General features: G+C 45.6%; 1 long non-coding RNA gene across 2 annotated transcripts; it reads right to left on the bottom strand.

The window, feature by feature from the left end:
- Window positions 1–1572: 1572 nt before the first annotated feature.
- Window positions 1573–6976, bottom strand: LOC144829083 (uncharacterized). Of its 2 annotated transcripts, none has more exons than XR_013610591.1 (4): window positions 4882–6976; window positions 4650–4789; window positions 4531–4570; window positions 1573–2579 (listed from the first exon to the last, which is right to left on the bottom strand). It is a non-coding gene; the product is annotated as an uncharacterized LOC144829083 (long non-coding RNA). The 2 variants fall into 2 exon arrangements; XR_013610590.1 differs by having other exon boundaries at window positions 1573–2531.
- Window positions 6977–7209: the final 233 nt, after the last annotated feature.

Raw genomic sequence — 7209 nt, 5'->3', positions numbered from 1 at the left:
CAAATTAAGCTTTCAACATCGCCATGCAGACCCAGCCCACAAACATGGTTTATTCTGATCTTTTTTTAATCACACACGTAAGCCCCCACTCCGCCCCCTCCCCTGCCCGCCGTGTCGCATTTCTCCTCCCCTTATCTGCCTTCCCTCCGTCTGTTCCCTCTCCCCGCTCCGCCCCCTCCCCTGCCCGCCGTGTCGCATTTCTCCTCCCCCCTCCCCTTATCTGCCTTCGCTCCGTCTGTTCCCTCTCCCCGCTCCGCCCCCTCCCCTGCCCACTCTCCCTTTCTATTCTCCTTTACCACTCCACTCTGGACTCCTTCATTTTGTGCTGTTTGACATATTTCTTCTCTCATCCAACTCTTCTGCGGGCTCCCCTACTTCTCACTGTAGTTTGCAACAAATCCATCCTCCTTAAACCGTGTACACCATTTGCCTTTCACCCCTCCATTCCCTCTCCTGTCGCTCCCTTTAAATTCCCCCCTCCTTCCTTTTACTACCACTTTCCCTCTTTGTCACAAAAAAACCCTTTTATTCACTCGCTTTTCGTCTCTTTCTACCCTCCTCTCCTCCTATTCTTTTCCCTTACCCTGTCTTTTCTCCCCCTTTTGTCTTTCGAATCCCACTCTCTCTCCCTCCCCTCCCCCCCTCTCATTCCCCAACCCATTTCAGAGCTCAGTTCCGGAAGTGCCTCTTGGCAGCCGTGAGCTGCTGGGTAATTGCGCGTTTTGTAGCATTCCCAAAATGCATCTTTGACAGCTTGTCCAATGCTTCAATCTCTCCCCCAAACCTAGTGGGGCAAGTGCTTCGCTGCGCGCCGCAGCGGCGCTCCAGCGCGCCGGTAATGTTTCCAACCCACTGATATATCATAAGCGCCATGTGCTGTTTTGTGGCTGAATTTTTTTTTAAAAAGGGGAGCGGATATTAAACATCATACGGTATGTTAATGTCAAGTACGCCTGGATAAACATTGAAGACTTTGCTCTGACTCCAGCGTGTGGGCTACGAGATAATTAACCTTTTCCAACCATCCCTGTATTTTTTCTGGATGTCCACTTCTACAATGTTAACGGCGGTGCACTGTTCCGTTTGTTGATTCGACTCTGCTGAGATAACACAGCCCCCTCCCCTGCCCGCCGTGTCGCATTTCTCCTCCCCCTTCTCTCTCTTCTCTGACATGCAGTGTGCGGCCCTAACTGAAGTAGTGTAAACCCCGGCGCACAATAGCCAACACCCTCACTCACCCTCAACCCCTCACCCTCAACCCCTCACCCTCAACCCCTCCCCCTCAATCCCTCACCCACCCTCAACCCTTCACCCTCACTCACCCACCCTCAACCCCTCCCCCTCAATCCCTCACCCTCACCCACCCTCAACCCTTCACCCTCACTCACCCACCCTCAACCCCTCACCCTCAACCACCCTCAACACCTCACTCACCCTCAACACCTCACCCCCTCACCCTCAACAAAATAAAATCCATTTTATTTACGTATTAATTATTAATTGGTTTTTAAAGCCATTGATTTTTTTTATATCAATACATATGTCACATATAAGTCCCGTTAATACAAAACATGTTGCTTTACAAATGCTAGAGGTGTCACATTTAGAAAAATTATAACTATTGGCTTTGTAAAGAAGAAAGCTATTAATTTAGCTATTTAGAAAAAACAACACATAAATAAAAAACAAAAAAATAAATAACACCTATAGCTCAAACTTTCCTACTGCGAGACCTATTGCATTTCCAATGCTTGTTTATTAGGCTCTTCCTTCTAATATATAGTCTTTTTTTATACTCTGAACACCGTATTGGGTGTTTTTTTTAGGTCCTTCTGATTTGGCGAATTATAATACAAGGAAATACTCAGGATTCTGAAATACTAAACACAAGATTGGTAGTTTTTATTGTCTCCTTTTCTGATGGGTCTGTGGAGGAGAAAGCACAAGACCATCTCTCATAAAACGTGTATAGTGGCGAACAATATAAAGGTAATTGACTTCATTGTTGGGAGAATGGGATGCACAATACTAGTTTATATTATAGGAGCCCTTTTATTAGAGTATTCATATTTTTACTGGCCAAATAACCTATATTATTGCTAATCACCTTATGTACAGCTTGCGGTGTAGTTTTGGCTGGATATCAGCCAGGGAGATCCGAAGTACTCCTGGATATATCGCACAAATCTATCATGTTGCAGAAGCTTGCTTAATAGTCAGGAGTAAATTTAATTTGTACATTATATTGTTCACTTAATATCACATAAGCTTAACTGTTTCAAATACATGTCATAGCTTATGCGCTTTTATGACTTTAAAAAGTAAAGCACTCCTATATGATGCAGTTGCGCACACTGCCTATACTCACTGACCCATTTATGGTAGTCACTCTCACCCACTCAAATTTATCAATAGCCTACGTGTGTACCATCACTATCTGCATCGAGTAAAAGTGGCTTAACTCACCAGAACACCTGATATTATCTTGTTCATGTGCATCCTCTTGGCCAATTTGGTGGTAGAAGCCATCTCTGAAAAATGGCACAAGAGTTTTTGAAATACCTCCAATCTGCTCCACACTAGAGTAAAATATTATTTTAATCATGAATGCAGCTGGAAGCAACGGTATGCGTAGAGCATCATAAAAATAACCCACAAAGATCTATAACAACGTGGCACTTTCAAATTCAACTCAATCCCCCCAATAAAACGAGACAGCTGCAACTAAACGGCTCGTTTTGAATAGTCCATGGCAAATGAGCTTACATTCAAATCTGCACGCGCTTGCAGTTTGTCCCTTTGAAGCTCACAAATGTGCATTTAATAATTGCTGTCTCAGTACCATAACACAGCAATCAAATAGTAATTGGAGTTCAATTGTCCATTGATGCCATACCTATTTCTTTGAATTAGATCAAAATGCCTGTGGCTAGTTAAGGTACGGGATTGACTGAAAGATCACCACCTATGATCAGGTATATTTTGTGTAAATGGATCTGTGTAATGATGAATTTACTGTCATACCAGGGCCTCAAATAGCCACGTATGCAGCCTTGCCGTCTTGATTTGTGCACTGAACGCAAGTAGTGTTTCTGAATGCTTTAAAACTTCATCTCACTTGGCCTAGTTAAGTTACCCAAACTTGACAAAGTCCAGCACCACTTATTTCATGCGGAAGCACATAAAACTTTTATGGTTAAGCAGCTCGGTTTGAGTTCAGAGCTGCTGCATTTCATTTGCATAATTTTATGGAAGAAATTACAAAAACAGGCCGTTTTCACTGCCACCTTCGAACATTTCTACATGCAGGACTTCCTGTAGACAGAGAATGATTGTCACGGCAAGCGGATTTGGTGTGAAGCAATGGTATCGTTTCCGGACAGTCATTCTGACCTCGAACGTTTACCATCGGCAGTAACTTCAGGCAGCTCTTTGCAAACGTACGCTTACCACGAAGGCGCCTTGCCCACTTTAAGAATTGCCACCTACCACTTTAGTATAGGTTACTGTGGGACCATCCATTCACACATTAAAATTAAAGCTTAAACTGGGAGTTCAACTTGACCGGGCTAGAGAACCATTAACTACAGGTCATGGAGTAGTGGGTAACACGGCAACCTTAGACTATATGCACTGCGGCCAACTTAATAGCCAAGAGGCCAATATTATGGAAGGAGGGACAAAGCATGAGGCAGAATTGAATAGAGGTTATGGTAATACGACGTGCAACACTTTGCAATATTTAACCCTTAGTTAATTGTCTAGGAAACGGGTTAATCGCATCGTGGCAGTTTAATATCTTAATACACTAGTAAGCAACTGAAAGCAGACCTGCTAACCGGGTGCGATTTTAGTACCTTGTGATTCCGTAACTTTATGATTAAAATAAGCATTAATTATGCGGGAAAATTGGTAATTCTACAGCCAGGTAATTGGCAAAAGCAAATAATTGAAAAATGGCAAACAAGGTCATGGAGTAGTGGGTAACACGGCAACCTTAGACTATATGCACTGCGGCCAACTTAATAGCCAAGAGGCCAATATTATGGAAGGAGGGGCAAAGCATGAGGCAGAATTGAATAGAGGTTATGGTAATACGACGTGCAACACTTTGCAATATTTAACCCTTAGTTAATTGTCTAGGAAACGGGTTAATCGCATCGTGGCAGTTTAATATCTTAATACACTAGTAAGCAACTGAAAGCAGACCTGCTAACCGGGTGCGATTTTAGTACCTTGTGATTCCGTAACTTTATGATTAAAATAAGCATTAATTATGCGGGAAAATTGGTAATTCTACAGCCAGGTAATTGGCAAAAGCAAATAATTGAAAAATGGCAAACAAGGTGCAGTTGAAGATCACCAATGCCGACATTTTTAAATAAAATTAAACTAAGATTAAAGCATTCCTGCATAATTTGGAAGTAAACGTTTGAATTGAGGGTACTATGCAGGTACTCGTTTCTGGAGTTTAAGCATGTCGCGCTTCCAGCATCTTATTTAATCTACAATCTTGATGGGTGTGCTTACCTTACATGTTGCTTTCTGACTAAGAACCGAAGCCTAAAAACTGAATGGGGGAAAAAAGTGAAAGCTTGCAGTAGCTTCTTGTGTACAGTAGTATGAATGGTTAAAGGATTTCTTTTTACCTGTCTCGGTTCGTTAATCATGGAAGAGATCTCCAATAGCACTCGACAACTTCTACTAAATTATTCAACGAGATTACCAGAGTGGTAGTTTAATGACGGCACACCTGTGCACCGACTCATGGTGGAGCGAAACATTCCAACTAATTAAACCAAAAAAGAAACAAGTTGCAATTAATAAACACTTGAGCCGGTGCTAATGAGATGAAGTAGGCGAGAAAGCAGAGTGCTTTACCTTTAATAATCCACACGGAAAAAACTCTCAGAAGAATCCCCTGCCCCTATGTGCATAACAGGATTCAAATGGCGTTTAACCTGACCTTTCACACGCTGCATTTCTGGCAGTCCTGAAATACCAGAGCGGCTGGAACCAATAAAGAAAAAACTGTTAATATCAACTGGCATTGCCAGCCACATTTAATTACATAATACACACAAACATGTAATAGCTAAAAATCCAATTTGTTTTTATTTCTTTATTGAGAAAGAATACATTTCAGGCAGGAAAACATGAAACATAAGTAAAGTCGTGTGCATTTTTTATACGATGGCAGATTGAATACCATTTAGTCATACGATTTATGTTTTTATTTCCTTTTAGTCTCCCCTAGATAGCCAAAGGTGAACCAACGACAATGTCAGGATATTTATGAAGGCTGATCAGGGTGAAGGTATCTGGGGGAAGACGAAGATGGAAAAACAGGCAAACTGTTTTACATAGCAAGGGCAAACAAACTAATCTAAACATTACATTTTTTCGAAAAGATGCATGCTTGGTGGGTGCTGAAAGCTACATAAGAGAACTTAACTTGATCAAGTGTTAAATCGGGTCCGGACTATGAGGCAACGAACACGTCCATGTTTTTACTGATACTTTGTAGTAGCTAGTCCGGGATTCACCACTGTGGTTATCGGCAACTTTGTACTACGATGATGCAGTCACTTTCCCAACATTGCCTGATCACGTTAAGAGTCCTGCAAACGGCAAATGTAAAGTGAATATCTTTATCGAAAGCGATTCCCAACCCTCCCCCTTAACAAATGCCATGCACGGTCCGGTAGTGTGAAATGGCGGAACGAGAGGGCACTAACACACGTGCCACAATACCCCGAGGGCAGCTTCCCTAAACAGGTCCATCTCCATCAGTCACATGGGCTAAAGCTGCAGGGGGGGGTCAGTCCATTGCAGCAGCGACGAGTGACCGTGCGCCTTCGAGGCTCTTGAGCAGGGTCCAGTCTGCAGCTGCGGTGTCCGTGTTTATCCGCCGGTCCAGCACGCATGTGGGGCCGCACAGTCCGTGCTCGGATTGTAGCCCCGGCCTACACTCCACTCCCTGATCTAGCAGTCACTTCCTCGCGAGCCAGGCCTGCACAAGATGGCTGCGGCGCCCAGGACGCCATCTTACAACACCGCCCGCTCAGATCATGACCACCCTCCCTACCCGGTCACATTAACCTCCGTTCCAGCCCTACCCCTGTCACACGCCACCGGAGCCGCCATTCACACGACTCCCCGCAATACTCCGTACCCGCAAAACACACGACCCCAGATCCGCTCTTCTCCGGCCCCACCCCTACCCACCAATCTCCGTTCCAGACCTGCCCCGGTCACACGACCCTCCGTACCCGCCGCAATACCCCGGAGCCTCTAGTCACACGCCCCTCCGTACCCGCCTTAGTCAAAAGCAGCCACACGACCCCCATACCCGTTACTACCCATGTCACATTACCCCCCGTACCTGCCAGGCACACCGACCTCCGTTCCTGCCCCAGACCACAAGACTCTCCTAACCGCCAAATACTACGGAGCAGCCCGCCATTCGGCCTTCCGTCACCGCACCACCACGGTTTAACTACCAACCCTACTCGCGAGCCATGCACAACCGTCACGCGAGACCCCCCGACAGTCGCTCAAACGAATTAATACGACCCGACTAAACGGGCCACACCACGGGATTTACAATTAAGAACCCTAGTGGAGCTGTCGCCTTTGTACAAGATCGCCCTCCCCCACCCACTCCCGTCGAGGCCCACGCGAGATCAACCTGCCAACGCGCTGAACGGCCCAGCCTGCCACGGCTAACGTATCAGCCCTGCGGTCCTCCAGCCAACAACCCCCCTACACTCAGGAGGTCACAGTAGGCCCCACCAGCCGCCGCCATCTTACCGGCCCCCTCTCGACTCCTCTCAACCGGTACCGTCCGTTTAAGTCGGTATCAATTGCGCAGCCTCAACCCTCGAGCGTCTCTTCAGAACACGAACCGCACGAAAAATCTACCGCATCCGCAAGCCCCTAAACATCCACCCGCACCATCTCCCACCTGTGCCGAAACATTCCTGAAATATGTCACACTCGAGACAAAAGTAGTTTATATACTCGTTTTGATCTCTCCGCTAAACAAAATAGTCCCACGTAAAAATGTCAATGATTGGATGTTTCCCCGAAGGAGAGAGTACGCCCTCTTGCCTATTGGTTAACACAGACACTCATTCTGAGCCCCGCCCTAACCCACCGCGCAGTGATATCTCAGCTGGCGTGGCATAGTGACGCATTTGCAATTGT

Source organism: Lissotriton helveticus, chromosome 4_1 (genome assembly GCF_964261635.1).
Source record: "Lissotriton helveticus chromosome 4_1, aLisHel1.1, whole genome shotgun sequence".
In the NCBI taxonomy this organism is placed as follows: domain Eukaryota; kingdom Metazoa; phylum Chordata; class Amphibia; order Caudata; family Salamandridae; genus Lissotriton; species Lissotriton helveticus.
This window is presented reverse-complemented; position numbering and strand designations above follow the sequence as displayed.